The following is an 18044-nucleotide window of genomic DNA, read 5'->3' on the forward strand; positions in this document are numbered from 1 at the left end:
TGTAATTTATTCTGTGAAAGTACATAATGTAAACAAATATGTATAGCAAGAGGCAACACTTTTTTATACTCAGTTGAGCAGAGCTCACAGATTATATTAACTTTGATTGGATAACGGTTGGTTGTACAGGTATAAAGGAATCGAGATAGATATAGACTTCCATATACCAAAATCATTAGTATCGAAAAAAAAATTTGATTGAGCCATGTCCGTCCGTCCGTCCGTTAACACGATAACTTGAGTAAATTTTGAGGTATGTTTACGAAATCTGGTATGTAGGTTCCTGGGCGCTCATCTCAGATCGCTATTTAAAATGAACGATATCGGACTATAACCACGCCCACTTTTTCGATATCGAAAATTTCGAAAAATCGAAAAAGTGCGATAATTCATTACCGAAGGCGGATAAAGCGATGAAACTTGGTACGTGGATTGAATTTATGACGCAGAATCGAAAATAAGTAAAATTTTGGACAATGGGCGTGGCACCGCCCACTTCTAAAAGAAGGTAATTTAGAAGTTTTGCAAGCTGTAATTTGGCAGTCGTTGAAGATATCATGATGAAATATGGCAGGAACGTTACTTGTATTACTATATGTATGCTTAATAAAAATTAGCAAAATCGGATAACGACCACGCCCACTTTAAAAAAAATTTTTTTAAAGTGAAATTTTTACAAAAAATTTAATATCTTTACAGTATAAAAGTAAATTATCTCAACATTCAACTCCAGTAATCATATGGTGCAACAAAATACAAAAACAACAGAAAATTTCAAAATGGGCGTGGCTCCGCCCTTTTTCATTTCATTTGTCTAGGATACATTTAAAGCCATAAGTCGAACAAATATTTACCAATGCTTGTGGAATTTGGTAGGCGCTTAGAATCTAGGACGATAACTGTTTTCTGTGAAAAAGGGCGAAATCGGTTGAAGCCACGCCCAGTTTTGATACACAGTAGATCGTCTGTCCTTCCGCTCGGCCCTTAACACGATAACTTGAGCAAAAATCGATATATCTTTACTAAACTACGTTCACATAATTATCTGAACACACTTTGTATTCGTATAAAAAATGGCCGAAATCCGACTATGACCACGTCCACTTTTTCGATTTCGAAAAATACGAAAAATAAAAAAAAGGCCATAATTCTATACCAAATACCAAAAAAGGGATGAAACATGGTAATTGCATTGGTTTATTGACGCAAAATATAACTTTAGAAAAAAACCTTGTAAAATGGGTGACATCTACCATATTAAGTAGAAGAAAATGAAAAAGTTCTGCAGGGCGAAATAGAATCATGGCAGGAATACTGTTCGTGGTATTACATAAAAAATAAATTAGCGGTACCCAACAGATTATGTTCTGGGTCACCCTGGTCCAAATTTTGGTCGAAATCCCGAAAACGCCTTCACATATACAACTACCACAACTCCCTTTTAAAATTCTTATTAATACCTTTAATTTGACATCCAGATTGTACAAACACATTATAGAGTCACCCCTGGTCCCCCTTTATGGTGATATATCGAAATATAGAACTAAGGTCCACTCCCTTTTAAAATACTCATTATCACCTTTCGTTTGATACTCATAATGTACAAACGCATTCTAGAGTCAACCCTGGTCCACCTTTATAACGATATCCCGAAAAGGCGTCCACCTATAGAGCTAAGGCCCAATCCCTTTTAAAATACTCATTAACACCTTTCATTTGATACCCATATCGTAAACAAATTCTAAAGTCACCCCTGGTCCACCTTTATGGCGGTATCTCGAAAAGGCGTCCACCTATAGAACTAAGGCCCACTCCCTTTTAAAATACTCATTAACACCTTTCGTTTGATACCCATATCGTACAAACAAATTCTAGAGTCACCCCTGGTCCATCTCTATATCGATATTTCGAAAAGCCGTCCACCCATAGAACTAAGGCCCACTCCCTTTTAAAATACTCATTAACACCTTTCATTTGATACCCATATCGTATAAACGCATTCTAGAGTCATCCCTGGTCCACCTTTATGGCGATATCTCGAAAAGGCGTCCACCTATAAAACTAAGGCCCACTTCCTTTTAAAATACTCATTAACACCTTTTATTTGATACCCATATCGTACAAACAAATTCTAGAGTCACCCCTGGTCCACCTTTATGGCGATATCTCTAAAAGGCGTCCACCCATAGAACTAAGGCCCACTCCCTTTTAAAATACTCATTAACACCTTTCATTTGATACCCATATCGTACAAACAAATTCTAGAATCACCCCTGGTCCACCTTTATGGCAATATCTCGAAAAGGCGTCCACCCATAGAACTAAGGCCCACTCCCTTTTAAAACACTCATTAACCACTTTCGTTTGAGACCCATATTGTACAAACGCATTCTAGAGTGACCCCTGATCCACCTTTATAACGATATCCCGAAAAGGCGTCCACCTATAGAGCTAAGGCCCACTCCCTTTTAAAATACTCATTAACACCTTTCATTTGATACCCATGTCATACAAACAAATTCTAGTGTGACCCCTGGTCCACCTTTATGGCGATATTTAGAAAATGCGTCCACCTATAGAACTAAGGCCCACTCCCTTTTAAAATACTCATTAGCACCTTTCATTTGATACCCATATCGTACAAACAAATTCTAGAGTCACCCCTGGTCCACCTTTATGGCGATATCTCGAAAAGCCGTCCGCCTATAGAATTAAGGTCCAGTCCCTTTTAAAGTACTCATTAACACCTTTCATTTGATACCCATATTGTATAAACAAATTCTAGAGTCCACAGTAACCAGCTCAATAATACTATACGCAGCACCAGTGTGGTATGGATCTAAACAGACCCATCAAAAATATATATTAGCAGCGTACCGACTTGCTTCTTTAAGAATAGCAAGTGCTTATCGGACGGTGTCCGACGACGCGATCCTGGTTCTAACCCGGAAAATCCCAGTGGACTTACTGGCAAGCGAAATGGCCGATCTGTATAACACTAATATCGAGCGACCATCTGAAGAAGACAAGAAAAGAGCAAGGACACAAACAATAGCTAAGTGGCAAGAACGGTGGGAGGCCTCGAGTAAAGGGCGTTGGACTTTCACACTAGTTTGGAACGTAGCTCAATGGAATGAGCGGAAGCACGGCGAACTGAACTACCATCTCACGCAGATAATGAGTGGACATGGCGGTTTCAAAGAGTATTTATGGAAGCGTAGGATAGAGGAAGATCCTCATTGCCCAATGTGTACCACAGAGTTAGAAAAGGCAGAACACGTCATGTTCTACTGCCCCCGTTTCCACGAAGAAAGACTCACCTTGCATGGAGTCTTTGGGGATGAACCTACCACGAGAAATTTAGTTTCACATATGTGCAACAGGAAAGAATGCTGGACTGCAGTGAGCAAAATGGCATTTATAGTAATGACACGCCTGATGGATGCTGAGAGGGAGCGCAGAGAAATGCGCATGCGAAGCAGTGGCGATTAAATTGACACTCAGAGCAAATAGCGGGAACCTGGACGCAGGGACAACAGTAGGCTCTTAAAAAATGAGAAATATGGAACGCCACCCTGAAGTAATGCGAAAGTGGTGCCGGGGTGGGCGACGGTTCCAGAACGGGGCTGTTTTTTAGTCTACGGACACACGGTTGCTGCGACGGCAGCAATTATGGTCCATTAGGCATTTTTCAGCCTCCCCGCAAAAAAAAAAAAAAAAAAAAAGAGTCACCCCTAGTCCACCTTTATGGCGATATCTCGAAAAGGCTATAGAACTGAGGCAAGCGCCCTTTTAAAAACTCATTAAGACCTTTCTTTTCATACCCATATCGTACAAACAAATTCTAGAGTCACCCCTGGTCCACCTTTATGGCGATATCTCGAAAAGGCGTCCACCTAGAGAACTAAGGCCCACGCCTTTTTAAAATATTCATTAACATCTTTTATTTGATACCCATATCGTACAAACAACACATTTCAGAGTTACCCTAGGTTCATTTTCCTACATGGTGATTTTCCCTTATTTTGTATCCATAGCTCTCAACTGAGTATGTAATGTTCGGTTACACCCGAACTTAGCCTTCCTTATTTGTTACTATTATCTTTACTTATTTGCGCTTTCAATTCTTTATTTTTCAGTTTTGCCTTTTTCTAAACAACAGCTGTTGTGTGGTTATTTCGATGTAACCACCTACTTTTGTGGGTAAAAAATTATCCGGCTACTTTCGCGGGTAGAATACCAAAAGGGTGTTAAAGTTGCCACATGATTTCGTTACTGTGGTGAAGAATGTTGTTACCACACTAGAATCGGGGCGTTGGTGTGAGCATTCAGTAAATGTACATATGAGTAAAGTAAAAATGTAAATTTTTGACTACGATAATTTTAAAGAGGTCAAGCGTAAACCGCAAACAAGGTCCACTAAGACACATAATGTTAGTCTAATATCTTTATAAGATATTACTCGAAAAAATTGTTTTTGGATTAAGACTCTGGAAATAACCTTTATACCAAAAATCACCCTTAGCTAGTACGCAAATAAGGTTATCAATATGTTTAGCACACATTATGTCCCGCCAAATGAATAAAAAAAAAACATTTTAGGATTTTTTAGATTTTAGGATGTTTTTTTTTTTCAAAAACGTGATTTTTTGCAAATTTTTGAACGCAATATACATATAGTTGACTTCAACAACAAGTGAGGAAAAGCTTTGTGAAGATCTTAATTAAAAGGAGGGGGCCTTGGCCATTTATCTTCATCTTAGGTAATTAATAAACTGTCTTCTTCTAAATGTGTTGCCACACCGCTTTTATAAAATTTTTATTTATTTTTAAATATTTGTATTTTTCTACTCCATATCACCACTGAGGTGAATTAACAGTATAATTTAGTTATGTATATCCCACAAGGGTGTCGAGTTCTTTGTTACCATTTGGCTCTGAAAACATTTTTTTAAGTTTTTCTAAGATTTAAGATTTTGACTTTGCTATGTATTATACCAAGGACAACGTCCATGCCAAATCTTCAACGTACAAATCTTTACGGCTTGCAAAAATTTCAAATTTTCTTCTAAATGGGGACGGTGCCACGGCAATTTTACCAAGTCTCTCTTTTTCGTCATAAAATCAACCAACGTATTAAGTTTCATCACTTTATCTATCTTTGGTAATGAATTATTGCATTTTTTCAATTTTTCGAAATTTCCATACCGATTTTTTTTTTTGAAGTGGGCGTCAACCGATTCATTTCAACTTCACAAAGTGTATATATAGTAGTTCGGACAGTGATACGATATCAACGGCTTTGGATTTACGGCTTATAAACTTTAAAATTTTTTTCTTCTAAATGTGGTCCAAAATGTTTCCCAATTTATACTTTTTTACCATAATATCAAATTTCCAACGCTAATTTTACACTTTTGAGGTTTGCCTTTAAAACCAGACGTGTATACAAATTTCTATTCTTAGGATTTTGAAACTTTTTGGTTTCAAACCCAGAATTGACTGCAAGTTTCTATTATTAGATTTTCGAAACAATTTTGATTTTTTTCTAAGAGATTTTAGATGCATTTTTCAATTAAATTTGAAATTGAAGCCGAACAAAATTAAAAAACACAGTAGTGTTTAAGTTCCAACTTATTACCGTGCACCCTTGTGCACAAGTACACGTCCAAGTTTTAATACTCATGGCGGAACCCCTTTTATGGCATAGAGGGAGGGCGAGAACAAAAACACACACATTCCATTTTTTTTTTTTTTTGTAATTCTATGCTTTTATGTCAAAATCGTACTGCGCCAGAAGTTGAAATATCTAAACAGACAAAAAGTACACATCAACTAATTTCCGGTAGTCACCTTTGAGGTTCCGACATGTTAGCAAGATTATAAGGGTGCCAAAAATTCGAACGGTGGAGTCTATTCAGACTTCTCGATCACTGCAGTGTCTTCCAGGTAGAAGTATCAGTTATCACGAAAGCCGCATTAAGCACTGGGACACACAATATCGGCAAAGAAAATCTTTTGGCTCCTAACCGTTCAATACCGAACTAATACTTAACTGTCGCCGATCTCGTCAACAGAACCGCGTACACCTCACATGGGTCTCGGAGCACAGTGACGTCAAGGAAAACTTTATTGCAGACGAGCTCATCAGGCATGGTACGACTAGGCAGATTCTTCCTAAATAAGAACGCTTATGTATCCCTCTTGCCACATGCAATCTAATACCAAAAGAGCACAGACACCGTCAATCCGACGATAGATGGCTACAAACACCGAGATGTAGGACATCGAAGGAAACCTCGCCAAAAGGGGAACCTAAAAGATCCCGTCAAGTTAAACATTAAACAGGGATACATTTTTAACACTTTTAGGAGTACTAGTAGGCATGTAGAAAGATTAAGAGTGTTTTATCGTAGTTTCTTCACGAGTTGTAAAATTGACGAAGTGAAGGAAATGCTAGTTCACCTCATCTGTAACTGCCCGGCGTTTAGTGGCACAAGGTAGCGTTTTCTATGAGCTCCCTTTCTGTATAACCTACGCCAGATCGTGGAGTGTTACATCAAGGACTTAATAGGCTTTATTAGGACCATTTACCTAGCATTCAAGAAAATTTTTAATGATTAATTGCCAGTAGGTATGCCTTTTTAATAAATTAATAAATTTTTAATTCCATATTGATTATTTTTTTAATTGCATGATTAATGTAATTAATTAATTGTATAAATTTATGTTGATTAATTTTAATTACAAATCAATATAACTATTTGATTAAAGCCAATAATTTTGATTGTTTTAATTATATAATTAAGGCAACTAAAAGATAATTTATGATTAATTTTAATTATTTCTGTAGTTTTCCTATATCGTAACACATTTAACAACATATCTGAGCAGGTTCTATATAGTCACATAAAGGAAACGCATACGTCATAAATATAGTTAAAAAAAAACTAAAAAATACACTTTTAAATAATATCGAACTGAAAAGTTAAAATTAATTTTCAAAATAAGCTTAAAACAATAATTAACGAAATAAAAAGAAAATACCAACAAATTTTATGCACTTCCTTTATATAAATGGACAAAAATCTGCGAAAAAATTCTCCTTATATAAAGACATATTCTTGCTGAATTTTGAGTTTGAAATTTTGACATAAAATTGTAAAAATATTTATGAGGGATAAAAATATAAAGGTGGAGCGCAATTAATTTACTATATATTGATAAGTTGACTCCTTTCCTGCCAACTTTCCAATCCAAGTAATGTGCGCTCCAGTTGTGGCTGCAGTTTCATTACATTCAAAGCGGCTTAAGAGGGCAATGTTATGGGCAGCGGTGTTTGGATTTTCCGCGGGGAAAGCATCGGGTCCATGAATTATTTATGATAGCTGTGGTCATCCAGTGAGTTTTACAGCTCCGGCTCACGCTCAATTCTCACGGGAATGCTCTGGATCATTGAGTGACTTGAGAAGCAGATGTCGTGAAATTTTCGCACACGTGAAATGTGTTAGGTAGATGTCGGCGCTGTTTTTCATTTAACTCATACGGCGAAAGGATAAGCAGCTACATCTATTTTTGAAAAAGTAGGTTTATTAAAAGCAGCGTTGCCAAACTAAAAAGAAATAGTTAACAAATTATCTGGCCGACTTCTATCTGGATTTATCTAGCTCAAATCTTTGTTGTTGCATTTACATGCAAAATTATTTATCTGGCTCAGGATCTTTGCCACCGGATGATAGGATCCTATTTCTCATTTTCAGTAGCTTTGGTTTAAATATTATTATAGTATTCTGTGTGTGGCCTGAGTTGGGGCTTCTCCGAAGGATTAGCAATGGAAGTTACGTTTGGTTGTTGTGTTTGGCCTAAAGTACTTTCTTACAAAGCGCGAATTTGTGACATGGTGGCAACATCCGGGGTTTGGATACCAGCCTTCAGCAGCTCTGCCACCATTTCATGGCTCGTTTCCAATCTTTGGGCCATTTTTGTATTTTCCTTGCGTTTTCTTCCAAAAATTTTTTTTATAAATTATCGAAGCCGCCGTAAAATTGTATGGTGTGTACATAGAAGGGACAATAAAAGTAGTCGATGGCAAACGACATCTATATATTAGGGGGACTCATGTAACCGTATAAATGCCTTATAAAGTGTGTAAACGTATAAATTTATCTAGTTTACGCACGAGCTGTCAAATTTTGTATGAAAAACCATTTACACAATTTGTATAAATTTACGCGCACATTTCATTGTGTAAACGCGGTAAACTCAAAGGAATGCAACCTTGCAGACATTACAGCCGGCATTTTCATCAGAAATCTCCAACATCAGCAAGTAAAGGCGTTTTAGTTTTGATTTTTCACTTAATCTTGGTATTTTTTGATTGTTATCAAAAAAATTTTTTTGGCAATAATACAGCTGAAAAACAATCAAGTTTATCAAGAGTATTACTAGGTGCGTTCATATAACCGCGTGTGTAAATGGATATAATTTTACACCTTATAAGTTTATATGCTATCATGAGTCCCCCTATTAATACGCTAACAAAATTTCCATACAAACAATTTGCAGCCGGTTTCGCATAGTTAGCATAGGTAAAATCATATTAAAGTGATATGAATCGATTCGTAAAGATCAGCCGCAGTGCATAGGCCTATTTTTGTTAACAAATATTACTCTATTTGTTTATAATTAATAGAAAAAGTTGTTTGTAAATCCAACATTCTCTTCAAATATGGATATTTACTTTCTTGCACAAAAGCGTGCCATCTTTGGACAAATTATGTAAGTGCTCTAAGACACAAACCTACATAAGTGTACGCGCTACAAGTTGAAAGATTAAAACATGGTTTCCCATTTTTGCCACTTATCTATAATAGCCTCTATCAAAATCCTAAAAAATGTTTCCAAAATAATATGTAGCGTACCAAAAAATCTTAAATAGAATTAATTTTTGACCGGCCCATTTTTTGTGGCAAATTTCACTTACACGTAAATACATAAGTCTTTATTTAACAGATTCTTTGTTTTTTATTTTAGTTGTTTTCATAAAAACATGAAATCGCAAATAATGAGTTAACTTTTGTTGAAACGAATAATTTTATTTATAACAATTAATGGCAAACTTGCCCAAAACTGTATTTGCATTTGCAGATTTAATCCTCATTTTAGATAAAGTACGTGTTATACTGAACTTACTTACTAACTTAATTGGCGCTTAACCGTCTAAACGGTTATGGCCGTCCAACAAGGTGCGCCAGTCGCTCCTTCGCTCCGCCAACCGGCGCCAATTGGTCACACCAAGGGAGTTTAAATCGTTTTCCACCTGGTCCTTCCAACGGAGTGGGGGCCGCCCTCTACCTCTGCTTCCATAGGCGGGTTCCGATAGAAACACTTTCTTGGCTGGAGCATCATCTTTCATTCGCATAACATGGCCTAGCCAGCGCAGCCGCTGCGTTTTAATTCGCTGGACTATGTTGATGTCTGCGTATAGCTCGTACAGCTCATCATTAAATCTGCTTCGGTACTTGCCATCGCCAACGCGTAGAGGTCCATAAATATTTCGAAGAACTTTTATCTCGAACACTCCCAAAGCCGCTTCATCTGCTGTTGTCGTGGTCCATGCTTCTGCCCCATATAGCAGGACGGGTAAGATAAGTGACTTGTAGAGTATGATTTTCGTTCGCCGAGAGAGGACTTTACTTTTCAATTGCCTACCTAGTCCAAAGTAGCATTTATTGGCGAGACTGATTCTTCGCTGGATTTCAGTGCTGATGTTGTTGCTAGTGTTGATGCTGGTTCCCAAATAAACGAAGTCTTTTACTATTTCGAAATTATGGCTGCCAACAGTAGCGTGGTTGCCAAAGCGCATATGCGCTGACTCTTTGCTCGATGACAGCAGGTACTTCGTTTTGTCCTCATTCACCATCAAACCCGTCTTTACCGCTTCTTTTTCCAGTTTGGAGTAAGCAGAACTAACAGCGCGGGTGTTTAGGCCGATGATATCAATGTCATCAGCATCTGCCAGTAATTGCATGCTTTTATAGTATATTTTTTATAGTATATTGAACAAAAAAAAAAGTTACAAAAATATAACATTAAATTTTTTATATTGCCTTTTACGCTAATTTATTTAAGTTCTTATTTTATTTTAAATTGGTTTATTATTATTTAAATGCAACTTGACTGAATCGGAAAACTTCACGTTGTATATTAAACGAAACAAAAAAACGTCCCAAAAACGTTTTTGATTTTAGGTCAAAATGGCAACCGGCATCATAGCGGCCGTATTGCATAGGCAGTATTTTATCCACTATATTTATTATTAGGCTAACTTTGTTGGATTATATATCCTTTAATCGGATGCTTAGATCCCATAACCCTAATTTGTTTATGTCGGTTAAAGTTATGAAACTAATTTTATTTTAGTAAATATGTTTGCGTGAATAATTTCAATGTTTTTGTTTGTTTTTCTTTTCTTTCTAATTTATTCTGCTTTGTTATATCTTAGTATTTTATTGTTTACAGACGATATTTTATGGTAGATATGGTCATATATATGTATTCACGAAATGGAGTGTTTACAAATTTAATACAAAATTACGTACATAGATCTCAATGGGAATCCCAACATTAAATATCCGAACATAAGAATGTTCATATTTCCACAATGATCATATTAAAACCCGGAAAAAAGTCTAAGTGCACTTATTGCGTTTTTATATGGAACTGTTTGTTCACTTCACTTAATTTTTTCGCAATTTAAGTACTTTATTTTTTTCTTTAATTAAACATTTTTTTAGTAAACTCTGCCTTCTTTCTCATTACATAATTTTTTTATATTTTTATTCTACTTTTTTATGAATAATTTTTTTATATTTTTATTTTATTTTTTATTAAGGTATCCTCTATTCTACTCGAAATTTTTGTTTTGTGTCAAGTTAACCCGTTGTGGGTTTAAAACTTAAAAAAAATTATTTTTTTTGCGGCTTATGCCGGTGTTTTTCACTTTATTACTTTTACATGAGCAAGATACAACTGAAATACAACTGAACTTCAACTGATCTTAAAACTATATTAGTATGGCTTTTTATTAATTCTTAACGACGGCCCAATTGCAGCGGCGTCGCATCGTTGTTGGTATTTTCATATGTTGCAGTGGTATCGTATCACTGCCAATGTTCCCATCCGCTGGTGACGCGCGGTTGACGTTTGTTGGATGCTCGTATAGAAATATGAAGCTAAGGTATGCGCAGTACTGGCAGTGTGAACTATGTTCCCACGGAGCGGTAGTGAGGCATCAGCATTTATTTCATATGCATGCGCTTTTGTAACTGGAGTGAAGAATGCAGGTGGCTTATGTTGTTGATATCATATCACCAGTAATGTTCCCATGATGTGAATATGCTTAGTCAGCGTTTATCGCATTCTCGTGTGCTGCGATGTGACTTAGAGAATGCAGGCAACCCACTATGTGAATGTTTGTGAAGTTTGAATGTGTGTGGTGTTAACTCCTCCCCTCTTAAAGACGGTTGTCCTCGATCGTCTGAAAAATTTGAAAAGTCCTTACTTCGGGTACTGGGACTTGGACTTGCCTGGTTGTTTCTTGGCTCTGGCTGCCTTGAGTGATTGATTGTAATGGTTGCTCTGTAGGTTTATTTGTTTTTTTCCTGCAGTGCCTCCTGAGGCTGGCAATGACAAGGATAACAAGGATTATGGTAATCCCTGAGCATATTCGGTTGGCCGTGTTTTCTGTTTGGAGGGACTGGATTTTTATAGTGTTGTTCAAGTGTAGCTCGCTAAGGGCTTCGAGTGACAAAAGTTTGGTGAAGCTCTCCTCCCTTGGATTTGGCTGTGCTATTGCTGGCATCACCCTTAAAGGAGGTGTTTCGAAATTCCTATAAGTTCTGCCGTTAGCTATTACCGTCTCATTTTTGAAGTTCAGTATATAGGTGGCATTTATTTTGCGCATATCTCCGCTGATACTTATATTGCCATGGTAATCATTAAGGAATAGTATTCCTGGGGCAATTAGCTCTTCTCTTGGTATGTGGTGGCAATTTATCATGGGGCACGAAGAATTAAGGCTTTTAATTAGGTTAGTTATACAAAAGTCATTTTTTAAATCTAACAATTCGTCTTGCTTATAAATGCTAATTGAGTTATATTTTTTACAACTAGTTTTTATTCCGAATATTTCTTCTTTATTTTGAATAATATTATTGAATTTTAATTAATCATTATATCTTTTTTTATTACTGATTTTATAATAAAATTGTTATAAATTACTTCTGTAGTTAATGGAATTTTCAAGACATACAAAATAGAAGTTGAGTTGCTTAATACGCTAATTTCGGCTAATTCTAGAGCCTCTTCCATTGTGTTGAAGGGCATATTTTCCTTATTAAACTCCTTAATGGATATTTCAATTTCTTTCCTATTCAAAATCATGGAATTTATAATACCTAATCTAGCCCATTGTATGGCATATTTTATGTTAATTATTTCTTCTTTTATAAGCCTAATTTTATTTTGTAAATTTAAAGCGATTTCGTTTACAATTACCTCTTCGTTCTGAAAGGTACTTAATATATCGTTAGTGATTTTCGTTAGATTATTTATCTGCTGCTTAAAAGCATTGTTTATATAATATTGCTTATTATTATTGTTAATTAGTTTTTCTAAATTACCATTTATCATAATTAGGTCGTCATGATCTGGGTTTCCTGCCAGGTATTTCCAGGCAGTGCCAAGGATATCTAGGGATCTTCTTTGTCTGGGACTATGAGGAGGCTCTACGATTTCCAACATTTCAATAGCTTGTTGGGCCTCGTGTTGCAAGGTGGGATAAATAGGATTTTCGGTGGTTAAAACTTTGTCTATCATCTCAGTAATGTTTTGCAGAACTTGACGGTAGACTGCGGTATCAATGATGTGGATAAAGTTAAGGGTGCCATCCTTGATTTTTGAGAAACCATTATCGATGGTTATTAGGTGGGATGAGGAATAGTCGTGAATTTGGACTTCTCCCTGGGTAGTGCAGGCGAGTAGGTTGGAGAGAAAAAAAAAATAAAAATTTTGGGGATACGACCATTTTATGAAATTTCCTTACTCTATTTATTCGAAGTTTTGTGAAATTTATTTGTTAAATCGTTCGCCTATGGCGTGTTAATCGATGGAAAATTCGTTACATGGAGGTAAGATAAGAAATGAGAAAAAGTGATTTTTTTTCTTTAAAAAAAAAATTTTTTTTATTTTTTTTTTATTTTTTTGTTATATTTTTATCAGCTCCTTATCAGCCCTTTGTGCACCGTCTTCCCTGATTGGGTTATGACTGTGGAGTTCCTGTCTTCTCTGACGATCTCCTTCCTGTACCTGGGTGTAAGCTTATTGCCTACTCTTTTGTTTATTCTGACATAGATGATGTCATTGGGACTGTAAATTTTGAAGATTGATCTTTTTTTATTGTGGAATTCTAAATCTTTTATTTGTTTTTCAGCTAAGTTTTTTATGTTTTCTTGCCTGTGGTTTTCCAATTGTTCGGGGTCGGTACTTACAGTCCTTCCGAAAAATACTTCTATTGGTTTTCTCTTAATTGTCGAATGGATGGAATAATTGTACTTGCAGAGTGATCTGTTAAGTAGATCTTCGAAGCTATCGTGCGTCCTTTCACTTTTCACGCATCGCATTATTTCTGAAAGGGTGGAATGGAAGCGTTCAACCTGGCCGTTGACAGTACTGGTGTAAGGGGGTGTCTTGTAAATCTCTATTCCGTATTGGTTTTCGAGCATAAAGGTTATGGTTACAGAGTTTAAGGATTTTTCGTTATCAATAACGATTTTTTCTGGGATACCAAAAGAGGTTAGCAATTCTTGAAGGGGTTGTTTTATATCCTCTGTCGCCCTTGATCTAAGTACTTTCGCTTGGGCGTATTTAGAGAATTTGTCGATGGCTGTGAGGATAACCTTATTGTTTGTGTGATATATATCGATATGGACAATGTGTCCTGGGTAATTGGGAATTGGGGTTGCTTGTATGATTGGGGCAGTCGGATGTCTTTCGTACTTATTTTCATTGCATATTTTGCATTGTTTTGTGATTCTTTTTATTTTAGCAGTCATTTGCGGGAAATAGCATTTATCTAAAAGCTGTTTTTTATTTTCTATTGCATTTCGATGAGCTCTATTATGCTCCTTTATGATTTCTGTTTCTTGTTCCGCTTCGTTCAAGATATCCTTTATGAATTTGCGGGTATAGAGTACTCTGTATCTGCTAAAATGAGTTTGGTATATTGTTTGGATTTTGCCCAGAATGCTATCTTCGGTTCTTATGCAGTTTGTTGTTGAAGGATTTAAGTATCGTTTAAGTAGGGTGGTGAGAGTTTCCTCCGTAAAATCTCGTTCGATTATGATATGACGGTGGTAGGTGGGGAAAATTATCTTAAATTGGTATGAAGGAATTTCTCCTACTGAAATAAAAATTTGGTTCTTGAATGCATTGATGGGTGCATCGGTGTAGGGAATAAGGGTTTGACCTGAACTTTCGTCGCTGTGTTGGGTGGGTGTCAATGAATTTATTTCTTGTGGTGGTCTAGAAAGTGCGTCCGCTACGACGTTTGTGTGGCCGGGCTTGTATTTGATCTCATAGTTGTACTCCTCCAAGATGGCTTTCCATCTCTTCAGTTTGCTATTGTTGTTCTTGTTGCTGAGGGCATATGTAAGAGGTTGGTGGTCTGTGAAGATTTTGACTACGGCAGGGCCGTAAAGATAGCTTCTCAAAGATTTGAGGGCCCAAATGATGGCTAACATTTCCTTCTCATTTGTTGCGTAGTTTTCCTCGGCCTTTGATAGGGTTCTAGATATGAATAGAATTGGTTTATTATCTTGTTCAAGCACTGCTCCTATTGCGTAATTGGAGGCGTCGGTAGTTAGATGGAATTCTTTACCAAAATTGGGGTATTGTAACATCACGTCGTTGGACGTAAGCGTCCTTTTTATTTTATTGAAGGCGTCTATTGCTTCGCTGTTCATGGTTATTGCTGTTTTTGCGGATAAATGTTTACTCATTCGTCCTTCCTCCCCTCTTAAGATGAGAGTAAGAGGTTTTGCTATTTTGGCGTAGTCCCTAATGAAACGTCTGTAAAACCCAGACATTCCTAGGAAAGATCTGAGGTCCTTTAGTGTTTTTGGTATAGGTACCTTTTCTATTGCTTCAATCTTTAATGGATTTGCTCTAATGCCGTCTGCAGTGACTATGAATCCTAAAAATTCTACTTCCTGCGCGAAGAATTTGCATTTGTCTAGCTGGATTTTCATATTGGCTTGCTCTAGTGTATCGAAAATTATTTGTAAGGATTTAGCATGGTCTTGTTCTGTCTTGCTGAAAATTATGATATCGTCTATGTAGACGTAACACAACTTCCCTATATGTTGCCGTAGTATATCGTCGAGGGTGCGTTGGAAAATTGATGGTGCGTTTTTCAGTCCAAAAGGGAGTCTAGTAAATTCATATTTTGCGTTGTTTATGGAAAATGCGGTTTTTTCGATATCTGATTCTTTCAGGGGTATTTGGTGGAATCCGCTTTTCAGATCGATGACGGAAAAGAACCTATTACGTCCTAGTTGCGCTAGTACTTCGTTTATTTCGGGGATGGGGTACCTGTCTGCAATAGTAACCGAGTTGAGCTTCCTGTAGTCAATTACTAGCCTGTATTGTTTATTTCCTGCAGAGTCTGGTTTCTTGTTAACGATCCAAACGGGGGAATTATAGGGGGAGTGAGATGGTCGTATAATCCCATCTTCGACAAGTTTATTGACCTGTTTTTCAACCTCATTTTTTAGAGACATTGGATAAGGGTAATATTTGGTGTAAATTGGAGAGTCGTTTGTTGTACGGATTTCGCCGACGATTCTAGTGGTGTATGTTAGTTTTTTATCGGGTTCGGCGAATAATGTGGGGAACTGTTGCACTAAATTCCCGATAATGACTTTTTGTTCTGGATTCATATGTTCAGTTTTTATTTCTATGTTGTTCACTGACTTAGAAATTTGTTGCTTAATGGGGACTTTTATTTTGTTTTCTATAAGCATGTAGTCGTTAGAGGTGTAAATAACAGCTTTCAGTTGTTTTAAGCTGTCGTTGCCAATTATGGCGTGAAAGGATTTCAGGGTTGGTAGGATAAAGAACTTTAGCTTTTTATCTCTAAGGCCAAAAAGGTTAAGTTCGGTATGATGTGATACACTTATTTTTCCGCCTACGGAGTTTGCAAAGAACACGCTGTCATTTGGTTTAGGGTTTGTAACTAACGCGGGCTGAATGTAATTTTTGTTTGAACCAGTGTCGATAAGGAATTTAAGTATTCTGCCATCGCTTGTTTTACATTCAAAGTAAGGAAGGGATGAGGGAGTTAATCTAAAAAATGAACGTCCGCGTATTCGTTTGCGTCGTCTTGGCGATACTGGTGCTCCTGTTGTTCGTAAGTGTTGTAGTAGTCCTGCCATGATTGTTCCTCGCTCTCCGGATCGTATGTGTTGGTGTCGCCTTCGTATTGGCCAGAGTCGGTTGTGGTGGAATCGAGGGTTGGGGAAATATGGTTTACACGTTGAACTTTGTTCGGGAAATTCCTAATATGTTGATGGGATTGCGTGGGCGGTGGTCGTTTCGACGTAGCATTGTTGTCGTTAGGTCTGTTGATGTAGTTAACATTCCTCGTTTTCAGCGACTGGTCTACTTCCATTGGTACCGGCGGCTTTGGCTGAGTTGGTCTTGGAGGTGGTTTATTGTTAAGAGGTCTACCAGGAGGTACACCTTGCCCATAGTAGTACTGAGGATAGGGCTGTCGGTATATGTGTTGTTGGTATATGGGTTGTTGATATGAGGTATGCTGGAACTGTGGGGGGAACTGTATCATGGGAGGGGTTGGTTGAGGTATGTGGGCGAGCTGTGGGTAGAAGGGATGATTTCCGTGTTGGAACTTCCTTGCGGGAATAGAAGGTTTTTGGTGGGTGTCGAATGGGGTTGAAGGTGAACTCAGTATCTTCGGAAAGCTATATTGGTTGTTAGCATGTATAGACCTAAAGTTTTGGTTTTCTAATTTAGTGCATAAATGTAATGCTTCGGGTAAGTCTGCAGGTTCTTTCATGCCGAGAAGCCTGGAGAGGTCGCCTGATAATCCTCTTACGAAGGTATCTAGTGCTTTATCGCGATATGTATTGGTGAGTACACGCATTGCTTCGTCGTTAATTTCCATACAGGAAATTTTATTGAGGATGAGAGATAGGTGCTTGTAAACTTCTGCGTAAAACTCCTGTACCGACTTCCGTCCTTGGATGAGACAGGTCATTTGGTACTCGAGGGTGCTGAGATCCCTCTTGTCGGCGTAGTGCGTTGTAAGACAACGCGAAATTGCCTTCCAATTGAGCGGGGTGTTGTATGCTTCGAGCGCGGCATCTGCACCACCGATAATTTTGTTTCTGATAATGTTCAGGATACCAAAATACCTTGGAGTACCTACACTGGGTTCGTAAATTTTTAGTACTCTTTCTACGCTCTTCTTCCAACTACTGAACTCAGTAGGGTTTCCGCTGAACTCTCTTAGGGAACGGACGACGTCAGGGATTTTGTCCATGTCGGAAATGCTATTTCTGAACCTCTCGTCAATTGTCTGATCAGTTAGCAAAGGGGGTTGAGCACTGATTCTGGTCAGGACTGAAGCGTCGGTCTGAAGGATTTCGGCTAGGGTGCTTCTTACAACTTCCCTAAATTCCTCGGTCGTTGTTACGACTTGGGGAGGGGAAAGGTTTGCAGGTGCTGTTGAGGCAGCTGTTGCTCCTGTATTTAGGAGTGGAGGCCTAAGTATATTATTCTGAGCCATTTTTCTCATTCGCTTACCGACCTCGCAAGTTAGTAAAAACAAAAATTGTTTAACGATAGCAGTTCACTTTCACTTTCACTTCACTTAACTTAGTTCTATCTTTATTGGTTAACTATATATTACTCTAATTTAATTATTTCTTACATTAGTCCCACGGCGTAGAGGGTTTTTGGTCCTT

The sequence above is a fragment of the Eurosta solidaginis genome, chromosome 5 (assembly GCF_040869045.1).
Source record: "Eurosta solidaginis isolate ZX-2024a chromosome 5, ASM4086904v1, whole genome shotgun sequence".
NCBI classification, from domain to species: Eukaryota; Metazoa; Arthropoda; class Insecta; order Diptera; family Tephritidae; genus Eurosta; species Eurosta solidaginis.